This window comes from Narcine bancroftii, chromosome 6, assembly GCF_036971445.1.
Source record: "Narcine bancroftii isolate sNarBan1 chromosome 6, sNarBan1.hap1, whole genome shotgun sequence".
Classification (NCBI taxonomy): Eukaryota; Metazoa; Chordata; class Chondrichthyes; order Torpediniformes; family Narcinidae; genus Narcine; species Narcine bancroftii.
In genome coordinates, this window is record NC_091474.1 from 233254274 (window position 1) to 233266548 (window position 12275).

At 44.7% G+C, this 12275-nt stretch overlaps 1 non-coding gene across 1 annotated transcript; it reads left to right on the forward strand.

Moving 5' to 3' along the window:
- Window positions 1-5898: 5898 nt before the first annotated feature.
- Window positions 5899-5972, forward strand: trnai-aau (transfer RNA isoleucine (anticodon AAU)). Its single transcript has one exon. It is a non-coding gene; the product is annotated as a tRNA-Ile (tRNA).
- Window positions 5973-12275: the final 6303 nt, after the last annotated feature.

Genomic DNA, 12275 nt, shown 5'->3' on the forward strand with positions numbered 1-12275 from the left:
AGTTCCCCCTTTTATTTTAATTCCCCCTTTTATTTTAGTTCCCCCCTTTGATTTTAGTTCCCCCTTTTATTTTAGTTCCCCCTTTTATTTTTGTTCGCCCTTTTATTTTAGTTCCCCCTTTTATTTTTGTTCCCCCTTTTATTTTTGTTCCCCTTTTATTTTAGTATCCCCTTTTATTTTTGTTCCCCTTTTATTTTAGTTCCCCCTTTTATTTTAGTTCCCCCTTTTATTTTAGTTCCCCCTTTTATTTTAGTTCCTACTTTCTACCAGTGCATCTACTGAATAGAGTAGAATCAGAATTTATTGCAACAAAATCCTTGCTTTGCAGCAGGATCACGATGCAAACATTTAAACTTTATAAAATAAATACAAATGGTGCAAGAAAAATTAAAAAAACCCCCAAAAAATAAGGCAGTGTCTGTGGCTTCATTGTTCGTTCAAGTCATCTGAGGAAAGTGCATTCCCCAGCCCTCGGTGTGAAACACGCAGTCACACAACCTGACATAGCACACATGCAGACAAACAATACATATGTTCCTTTATACAAGTAAATAAATATTGCTTAATGAAGAGGAGAGTCTTGGATGGTCAGTGTGAGCAGTCCCTTTGGTCATTCACCGTTCTCACTGCCTGTGGGAAGAAGCTGCTCCTCAGCCTGGCGGTGCGAGCTCTGATCCTCCTGTATCTCTTCCCCTTCGGGAGCAGCTGATAGATGCAGGGTGGAAGGGGTCCGCAATGATTTTGTGTGCCCTCTTCAGCCAACGATCCCGTTAGACCACGTCGATGGGTGGGGGGGGGGGGGAAGGGAGATACCATTGACCCTCTCTGCCACTCTTATGCCCCTGTGGATTGACCTCCGATCTATTTCTCTGCAGCAACCGCACCATGCTATGATGCAGCCAGCCAGGACGCTCTCAATAGAGAGTAAAATAGAATTGAAATTGAACCCTATTCCCATCCCAGCTTCCACCATGAAATGATATGTGAAGCAGAGAGGAGAAGATAGACAGACACAAGACACTGCAGATGTTGTAATCTGGAGCAAAATGAAATATTGGAGGACCACAGCTGGCCAGGCAGCATCTGAGGATTGAAATGGTTTAAAGGTTCCTTTTATTGTCACGTAATAATACATTAAAATGTAACATACATTATATACTTCAACCTTAGCCTGTCGTAAGGCAAACAAAAAGTCACCATGACAGACATTGCCTGGTGCCCCTAACAATAGGAGAAAGTCACTGAGTCACTGAGTGTCCGTGGATTCGTCTGCAGAGCTCCCACAACTTCTACAGCTGCACAGACTCCTGTTGAAACCATCGGCAACCTGAGCTCCAGATCCAAACCTCTGACGTGATCAGAAACCCTTCAGGGCCAAAGGACCTTCAGGAGCCCTTCTCAAATCCTGGTTCCGATACATGGTCCCCATGAGCCAGCCTGCAGACTGTGGTGGGTCCTCACTGGTCCTGTAAGATCCTATCCTATGATTCTCCTTCTCAGCAGGGTGGTGGTGGGGAGGGGGGGGCAGTTGTTCTGGTGCTCTGCTGCTTCACTGCTCTCTCAGATCCTGCAACCCCTTGTGGTATGCTGTCTACAGGTGTTGCTATCTTGGGCACAGTTCCTGTTGTTGCAGGATACTTTAAAAAAACACATTTTCTGCTTCCTTAAAGCCTTCAGGCCATTTAAAGCCTGTATGTGGCCATGGGTATTAGGACCGGGCAATAGGACCCTGCGGAGCAGCGCTGTGTCTCTGCTCCCCATTCTCCAAAGTCCACACCAGCTCCGGCAGCATGGCCATTTTTTTTTGTTTTTGCACAGTTGATGTTGTGGAACTTGTGGGCCGAGATCCTGCATCTGAAGTGGATAAATCTACTTCCCAAAATTCAAGTGAAGTGCACTGGTTTGTAGCTTTCTGGCCATTATGGTGCTCCCCTGCCTAAAGACTTGTGTGCAGTATTTAATTCAATGGACCCCTCGTCAGATCACTATAACCCAAAGGATGTATGTTTCCCAAATTCTGTTTGATGATGCTGAGACTGCAGTTCGTTTACTGACCCGCTGGGAAAAAGACCAAGTTTACAAGTAATACATTCCAGTTGAGAATTCACGAAGCGTAGCTAAAAGAAAAGTGAGGATTGTGAGAGATGAGTAAAGCTAATATAAAAATATGAGAGATGAAGAAAGCTAGTATGGATATATGTGTAATGAACAAAGCCAGTATGAATAGGATAAGGATAGATAATAGAATGTAGGAAGGTAAAGTTAGTCTGAATAAGATAAGGATCTTCTAGCCTTAGAGAGAGTCAGCAAGTTCCACATATGTAATTAGTAAGCCTTAGACAGAATTAGCAAGTTCTGCATATAAGAAGTTAGTAACTGAGAGTCAGGAAGGTGTGAATAAGGACAATGACATGATGGGACACCGACAGGATACCCCCTGGTCCTCTAAGTTCACAGAAACAGCACGACTATCCAGGAGGCAGAAGAATGTAAAGGGGAGGGTATTCCTATACTGAAATAAACTGTATAAAAGTTGGGTGAGCCCCAGTGTATGTGTGTATTCCCAGGGTAAGGGGAAGCACCCAACTTTGCATTGTTGTATAATAAATATTCTTTGTTCTCAATTTTTGTCTCGAGCAAATTCTGTGAAGGTACTTCTGTTTCTAACAAAATCCTACATGAACATGTATCTAAGTGTCATGCCAGCTGTTAGATGATCCATGGAAATCGTTCTTCTGTACATTAAAAGCAAAAAAAAGCCATTGTATCAGGGCACCGATACAATGGTTTGGGAATTTCTATAGTCCTCTTACACCCATTCACAGGTTTCCCCATGGCGGCCTCCATCTCACACAACGGCAACTTTCTCATCTGTATAGAACTACTGCTTTGAAGTGATATTATCGCATTATTCAATCCACAGGGCTCAGACGCTAGCTCCGAGGCTCCCAGTTCCGATTTCTTGCAACATGCGATCACACTGAAGACAAAATCTTCATGCGTTTTGTGAGAAAATACCACTTTGATTGACAGTGCTGTACACTTATATGGCCCACTTTAATGCACCGAGAGCCAATACATTTCCCCCTGTTGTATACATACACCCCACAGTGGGGCACTACAGTTACTACAGTGAGAAGGATGTATTCTTATGCGGTTACAAGATTTCACATGATCCTGACTATATAACACCCCAACCCTCACCACCCTGGGGTTATTGTGAATGAAAAGACAAATGAGAAATCACTGGAAGCCATCAGGAGCAAGAGAGAAACAGTAAGAAGATCAGTCTTGTGGGAGCGTCCAGGTCTTCCTGCGCAGCCTGACTCCAGCCTGAAACGCCAGAGGGAGGGGGAAGCGTGATGGCGTAGCGGACAGAGGAGGTCCATGGCAGATATGGCACCCGCTCCCGCTCCCTTCCCCACTGGCTGAGTGAGTTCTCGAGCGGCAGTTTGCACCCCCCCCACCACAATGTAGTTAACCTAATGCCATCCCCTCCCCACCTCCCCCCCATCCCCTCCCCACCTCCCCCCCATCCCCTCCCCACCTCCCCCCCTCCCCCAATTAGATCTCTTCTGACGCCAACTCAAATGTTTTGGAATTGAACCCTTCATCAGGAATCTGGAAAGGCAGGTAGATGCCTGAATAAACAAGTGGAGATCTCTATATGAGCCACCTCTGGTCATATGAAACTAGGGCATAAAATGTCAAGAGTACTCACCCTTCTTTCTCATAATAATGCTGCCTTTATTCCATGTGATCAAAGGTACATAAAAATAGGAGCAGGAGAAGATTGAAACTGCTCCTCCATTTGACACAATCTTCCACTCGGACTAATCCTATCAGCACGAATCCCCATAGTCCAAGATTCCAAAAACCTATCGACAACCCTTTTAGTGATGCTGCTGTCTTTAAACTTACCTCATCTGCACTCACTTTTATTGCCATGGCAGTGTCCTCTGGTTTGGTAAAGGCCTATGTGAAGGGCTCACATTGTACATCAGTCACATTGGCTGACACCATGAAAGGATATCCTTTATAGTCTCCAACAGGGCACACTTTTGCCTCCAATTATGTAATTAAAAAAATGAATTCACTGGCCCATTACCCATATAACCATATAACCACTTACAGCACAGAACAGGCCAGTTCGGCCCTACTAGTCCATGCCGTAACAAATCCCCACCCTCCTGGTCCCACTGACCAACACCCGGTCCATACCCCTCCAGTCCTCTCCTATCCATGTAACGATCCAGTCTTTCCTTAAATGTAACCAATGATCCCGCCTCGACCACGTCTCCCAGAAGCTCATTCCACATCCCCACCACCCTTTGCGTAAAGAAATTTCCCGTCATGTTCCCCTTATAATTTTCCCCCTTCAATCTTAAACCATGCCCTCTAGTTTGAATCTCCCCCACTCTTAATTGAAAAAGGCTATCCACATTTACTCTGTCTCTCCCTTTTAAAATCTTAAACACCTCGATCAAGTCCCCCCTCAATCTTCTACGCTCCAGAGAAAAAAGCCCCAGTCTGCACAACCTTTCCCTGGAACTCAGACCCTGAAATCCTGTCAACATTCTCGTGAACCTTCTCTACACTCTCTTGATTTTGTTTATATCTTTCCTATAATTTGGTGACCAAAACTGTACACAGTACTCCAAATTTGGCCTCACCAATGCCTTATGCAATTTCATCATAACCTCCCTACTCTTGAATTCAATACTCCGATTTATGAAGGCCAACATTCCAAATGCCTTCTTCACCACACCATCTACCTAAGTATCAGCCTTGAGGGTACTATTTACCATAACTCCTAAATCCCTTTGTTGCTCTGCACTCCTCAATTGTCTACCATTCAATGTATATGACCTATTTAAATTTGCCTTTCCAAAATGCAGCACCTCACATTTATCTGTATTAAATTCCATCAGCCATTTCTCAGCCCACACCTCTAGCCTTCCTAAATCACCTTTTAATCTATGGTAATCTACCTCACTGTCCACAACACCACCAATCTTTGTGTCATCCGCAAACTTGCTTATCCAATTTTCTACCCCTACATCCAGATCGTTAATATATATAACAAATAATAGTGGACCCAGGACTGATCCCTGAGGAACTCCACTAGTCACCGGCCTCCAATTGGACAAACAATTTTCTACCACTACTCTCTGACACCTTCCATCCAACCACTGCTGAATCCATTTCACTACCTCCTTATTTGGTTGTTTTTTTCGCCTTCCCAAGATCGTATTATATGGCGAGCTCTCCACTGGCCACCGTGACAGAGGTGCACCAAAGAAAAGGTACAAGGACTGCCTAAAGAAATCTCTTGGTGCCTGCCACATTGACCACCGCCAGTGGGCTGATAACGCCTCAAACCGTGCATCTTGGCGCCTCACAGTTTGGCGGGCAGCAGCCTCCTTTGAAGAAGACCGCAGAGCCCACCTCACTGACAAAAGGCAAAGGAGGAAAAACCCAACACCCAACCCCAACCAACCAATTTTCCCTTGCAACCGCTGCAATCGTGTCTGCCTGTCCCGCATCGGACTGGTCAGCCACAAACGAGCCTGCAGCTGACGTGGACTTTTTACCCCCTCCATAAATCTTCGTCCGCGAAGCCAAGCCAAAGAAAAAACCTCCTTATTTATACCTAATGCCTCCACCTTTTTTCCTAACCTCCTGTGGGGAACTTTGTCAGAAACTCTTTGCTCCCAAACTTCCTTTGCCACTCATTTCCATCAGAACCATGAATAAACTCTGGCCACTGAGACGCCACAATTCGCCGAGTTCGCCATTTCCCAAGATTCACACCCCTCTGAGTGAAGAAGCACCTTCTGTCCTCATAAATGCCCAATCCCTTATCTTGAGGCTACCCTCCATCTCTGGCCTTTTAGCGGACCGTTAGCTCAGCTGGCCAGAGCGTGGTGCTAATAACGCCAAGGTCGTGGCTTCAATCCCCACACGGTGCAAGTGTGTGTGCTGTGACCTTGTGTCCCACACCTAATAGCCTGAACACACCTGAGATTGTCTGATCTCGGAAGCTAAGCAGGCAAAGGACTGGTTAGTACTTGGAAGGGAGACCGTCCGGGAACACCAGGTGCTGTAGGTTTCTGCGAGGAGCACTGGATATAAAGCAGTGACTCTGTCTACCTTACAGTAGACAAAAGTCAAAGAATTTCATGTATATACATTCTAAATGTAGAATCACGAGACAATAATGGAACCTTTACCTTACCGTTTTAGGTTCTTTATTTGTCTTCACACAGATTCCAGCCATGCTAGCATTATTAGTGCTCCTTGTTAAAGAAACAAACTGGGAGATTAGAGGATAAGTTATCTTCAAATGCAATATGATCATTTTTAGATTTCTCATTTCAATTCTCTGCTGAAGTTAATAACCTTTCTTTTAAAAAAGGGGAAAAAATATTCCTATCCCAATTGTGAAGTGCTAGATAGGCACTTTAATGACAGAAAAGCAAGTTACAGCAAGAATAGCTGTAAATTTTTGATGAAGCTATCCGGTCCAGGTGTTTTATATAGTTGCATATTTGTACTTTGTTTCCTCTATGAAGCACCTTGATCTGCAGCTATTTTGTCTATATTGAAAATGTGGTGACGACATGCTTGCCAAAAACCACTCCTTATCCTGGGCTCCATTCCAGTACTCCAAACTACAACCCTCACCAGTGCTTCAGCTTCTGAATGTTTCCAGAAATTACACAAAGGAACTGAGAATGCAAATGAGTGGCAAAGAAAGTGTAGGAGCAAAGATAAGCCGGCAATGTAACAGGGAGCACATTTACAAATAAAACCATGGTAGGGCGCGCCCAGTGGGAGATCATAAAGGATGTCCTCTTGTCTAGCCAGTCAGAGTGATGGTGAGCACTTTACAGTCGTCTTCTCTACAGACGCCCTTGTCATTTTAAAGGTGATGGTTGCGGAGATGTGAGATGGGCTGAGAGCAAAAGAACGGGCTTAAAAGGAGGAGAGCATAGGAGGTAGGAATGACACCGGATAGAATGCCCCTGAGATTTAAGATGAAGCATGAGCCACAAATTTTAATCCCTCCCTGGATTTTATGAAGGGGTCAGAGGTAATCCCCATGTAAAAAAAAAAATTCAAGCATAACCTGGGATTTACAGGTAAGATGCTTCAGTGATAAGACCATAAGCCACAGGAGCAGAAATAGGCTATTCAGCCCATTGAGTCTGCCCTGCCATTCAGTCATGAGGTTACAAGAAAATAAGTGGGGAAACTGGATGGATGGGAATTTCCCAGGCCAGCACAGATTCAATGGGCCATTCAGTCATGAGCTGATCCATTCTCCCACTCAGCCCCACTGCCTGGACTTATCCCCATAATCTTTCATGTCCTGGCTAATGGAGTACCTATCAGTCTCTGCCTTAAATACATCTGATGACTTGGTCTCCACACCCACCCATTGCAACAAATTCCACAGATTTACCACCCTCTGGTTAAAGAAATTCAGAGAAACATTGAAAATTCACAGCACAATATAGGCCCTTTGGCCCATAGTTTTGCCAAAACATCTCCCTACCTAAGAAATTACTAGGCTTACCCATAGCCTTCTATTTTTCTAAGCTCCATGTACCTGTCCAAAGGACTCTTAAAAGACGCCTATTGTAGCTGCCGCCACCACTGTTTCTGGGAGCCCATTTCACACACTCTTCATCTCTGTTCTAAGCGGATGCCTTTCAATCCTGAAGTCGTGCCCTCTTGTCCTAGACTCTTCCAACATTGGAAACAACCTTTCTACATCTACTCTGTCCATGCCTTTCAACATTCAAAATGTTTCAATGAAATCCCCCCTCATTTCTTTTTAATCCTAACTATCGAGGATAGGACAAGAACCATCAAATGTTCCTCATTTGATAACACTTTCAGTCTGTGAATCACCCTTGTGAACCTCCTCTGCCCCCTCTCCAACATCAACACATCCTTTCTTAAATGAGGAGCCCAGAACTGCTCATAATACTCCAAGTCGAGGTGTGGAAGCCGACGAATGCAGTAATTTGTGGCACAGTCAATTGCAGGCTTGTAGGGAGAAAGCAAGAACAATGATGCAAGAAGTAAAACACGAAAATCTGCAGACACCGCGGTTGAAGTAGTAATACAAAATGCTGGAGGAGCTCAGCTGGTCAAACAGCGTCCGTTATGTCACAAAGGTTAAAATACGTCAAGGTATACCTCGATGAAGGGCTCAAGTCTGAAACGTCAGTTATGTATTTTTAACTTTGCTACATAAACTGTTTGACCTGCTGAGTTTCTCCAGCATTGTGTTTTTATAATGGTGCAAGGTTGTATTCATGTTGGAGAGAAGGTTTAGTAGGTTAATTGGCTGCTGTCAATTGTCCAGGGTCGGTGCCAGAACGAGTCTTAGTGGTGGGGGGGGGGACATTAGGGTAACTGCAGGGGGCACAATCTGACGCTTGGAAACTCGCTCAGCGGAGGGGGTGGGTAGAAAGGGGGCACTTACCACATTAAATGCAGAGTCCCGGGGTCCGTAGGTCATGCACAGCCATGTTCCTTCTTGCATGCATCCGCTAGTGCTGGCTGGCACATGCACAATGGATTGGCGCACTGGCGTCTAGTGTCACTAGCGTCACTTCCGTCTCCCTCTGACAGAAGTGACGCTGGTGGCCCCAGTACTCCAATCCGTTGCACACATCCTGTTTTAATCCAATCAGCCTAAAACAGGACGTCTGGTCATCCTTGCATGGGTAGGGGGGGAAGTCACAATACCTCATTTGGGGGTGAAATGCTTATGAGTGCCCCTCCACCCTGGCTCCGACACTGCAATTGCCCCTTAGTGTATGTAGCTGGCAGCAGAATTGACGTGAGCTGATGGACATGTAAGAGAGAATCTCTATTTTTCCAACCACCTAGAAGGAGACATTTTGGCCCATTGAATCTATGCTGGCTTGGGAAAATCCCATCCATCCAATTTCCCCATTTATTTTCTTGTAACCTAATCTTTCTGACATGCCCATCATCTTCCACCAATTCCCCTGCAATCTACCTAACCCAGGGGCAATTCACTGTAGCTATTTAACTACGGGCACATCATTGGGATGTGGAGGGAAGACCGAAGCACCCAGGGGAAACCCACAAAGGAAGAAAGTCCTCACACTCAGTACCAAGGTCAGGATTGACCCTGAGCCACTGGAGTTGTGGCCTGCAGCTCTTAATTGCAGAGCCACTGTGTCAATCATAGGGAAATATGGAGAATGCTCCGATAGCTGGCATCAACTTGATGAGAAGAATGTCATCCTGTGAGAAAATGCAAATCATGGTCATTGCATTTTGTGTCTGGATGAATGCCTTTTTCTCATTCCTTGAGATTCCAGGAAGATACAAGATCTAGGATCGGAAGTAGGCCTATTGGCCCATTGAGTCTGCTCTGCCATTCTAATCATGAGCTGATCCATTCTCCCACTCAGCCTCACTCCCCGGGCCTGTCCCTGTACCCCTTGATGCCTTGGCTAATTAAATACCTGTCAATCTCTTCCTTAAATACATCCAACAACCTCGCTTCCACAGCTGCCTGTGGCAACAAGTTCCACAGACTCAAGACTAAACAAATATTTCCGCATCTCTGTTTTCAGTTGACACCCTTTTATCCTGAAATTGTGCTCTCTCGTCCTAGAATCAACTATGTTGGGAAACATCCTTGCCGCATCTACTCTGTCCAGGACTTCCAGCCTTTAAAATTTCTCTATGAAGTCTCCCCTTATCCTTCTGTACTCCAACCAGTTCAGTCCAAGAGCCGACAAACATTCCTCATTTCATTGCTGGTGTCATTCCAGTAAATCTTCTCTGAAACCTGTCAAATGGCAGCATGACTTTTCTCAAATAAGGGGGCCTGAATTGTATACAATTCTCCAAGTGAGATCTCACCACTGCCTTATAGAATCTCACCATTACATCCCTGCTCTTGTACGCTAGAAATGAACGCCAACGTTGCCTTTGTCGCCTTATCAATGACTCGACCTGGAGGTTAACCTTTTGAGTTTCTTGCACGAAGAGGCCCAAGTCCCTGTGCACCTCCCAATTTTCTCCCCATCTAAATAATAGTCTGAGAGAAACACGATTGGTTCCAGATGTTGTGATTGTAGCAAAAACACCGAAATGCTGGAAGATCTCAGCTGGTTATTCAGCATCCATAGGATCTCTTTTGACAAAGATATGTTGGCCGATGGTTCAGGCTTGAGCATGTCTTCCAGGAAAAAGATTCAGAAAAGGCAGAAAGTCTCAGAATTCAAACGATGGGGGAGGAATCCAGACCCACCAAAGGTGTTAATTGGATCTGATCAGGGTGCAGGTGGAAATGATCATGTCTGTGCGAAATGTGACAGGGAAAGGAGAGATGACAGGGGAAGCAAAGGGGTGGGAAGCCAAAGTCGATACTAATGCCATCCGGTTGCAGGGTACCGCCAGCCTGAGACCACCTCATCTTCTGACTGGGTCCCCTCCTTTGTTAAACAGGGCACCAAACCGAAATTCGGAAAGAGCACTACATTTTCTATGTCCACTTCACAGCGGTGGAGAATGTCTACTGGTCTTTCTGGACAGGTTACCTATTCCTAAGTGCACAGAATGCATCCAAATGCTGGCTTGGTGCACAGCGTTTATCAACTGGAATTAAGATCTGGTAGGGGACAGGTCGAAACAGCTAGCACATTGAATGAAGTTGGTATAAGCAGAATGTGCCACTGCATGTAAATGCCTGCAGGTGCATAAATGACTTTAATTTACGCTTGGATTATTCTGGGCAAGATCCATATTTTGGACTGAGGGCATCTGTGACAAAGGAAGGTAAGTTGGGACAATGAGTCCTTTAACAATCACGAGATCATCTGGCTATGAGCCATTTTGACAGAGCTTTGTCAATTCAGGGTTTGAAAGAAGACTTCACTGTTTAGATAAACACATCTATAAATTTCAGATATTCAAGCACCACATTCAAATTCTCAGGAAACTCTTCAAATTGTCCCTGGATATAAAACCCTATTATTCCCCATGTACCCAGCAATGTATCTCTTCAATAGAGATAAAAGCTACCAAACTGTGAAATAGAAGCTTGTAGCAAATACCACTCTTTATTCCAAGAAAATATTTGATTTCACTGATCTTCTCTCATGGTTTTATTTGTGCGTGATTTGAATGTCAATGTGAAATAAGAAGCCGGAAACATTGATTGCCTTTTTTATCTCATGGATGCCCAGAATCAGAATAAGAATTTATTAGAAAGAACCTGTCATGAAATTCATTGCCTTGAGGCAGCATTACAATAAAAATATTGCTACAAAATTACATTTCTAACTAAATAAAGAGTGCAAGAAATCAGGAAAATGTGAAGAAAGCACGTCAGCGTCTCTACTTCCTCAGGAGTTTGCGGAGCTTTGGTAGGACAATGGAAACCTTGGCAAACTTCTACAGAGGTGTGGTGGAAAGTGTGCTGACCGGCTGCATCGTGGCCTGGTATGGGGGCACCAATACCCCCAAGCGCAAAGCTCTACAAAAGATAGTGGATGCAGGCCAAGTACATCACAAGCAAAACTCTCCCCATCATTCAGAACATCGACAGGAAACGCTGTCTTCTCGAAGCAGCAGTGATCATCAAGGATCCACATCACCCAGCGCCGCTCTTTTCTCGCTGCTGCCATCAGGAAAGCGGGATCGGTGGCCCAAGACTCACATCACCAGGTTCAGGAACATTTGCTACACCTCCACTATCAGACTCCTCAACCACAAACTCTTACTTAAGGACTCTTATTCATGTACCTTATTCATTATTTTTCTTTCAGTATTGCAGTCAGTTTGTTAACATTTCTTTATTTGTTTACATGTGTACATTAAGTGCAGTTTTTTTTGTACTTCTACTAAGTGCCTCACTTGCAGGAGAAAGAATCTCAGGGTTGTATGTGGTATGATATATGTACTCTGACAATACATCTGAAATTTGAAATTGGAACTTTAGTGCCTGTGGTTCATTGTCCAGTCATAAATTTGATGGCAGAGGGGAAGAAGCTATTCTTCTGCTATTGATTGCTCACCTTCAGGCTCCTGTACCTTTTCCCCGATGGTACCAAATGTGAACAGGGCATGGCCAGGGTGATGGGGGCCATTTTTAAGACGCTGCCTCTTGTAGATGTCCTCGATGAAGTGAAGATTGGTGCCTGTGATGTCGTAGGCTGAGTTAACAACTCTCTGGAAGTTTTTTCCTGACCTGTGGATTGGCTCCTCCATAC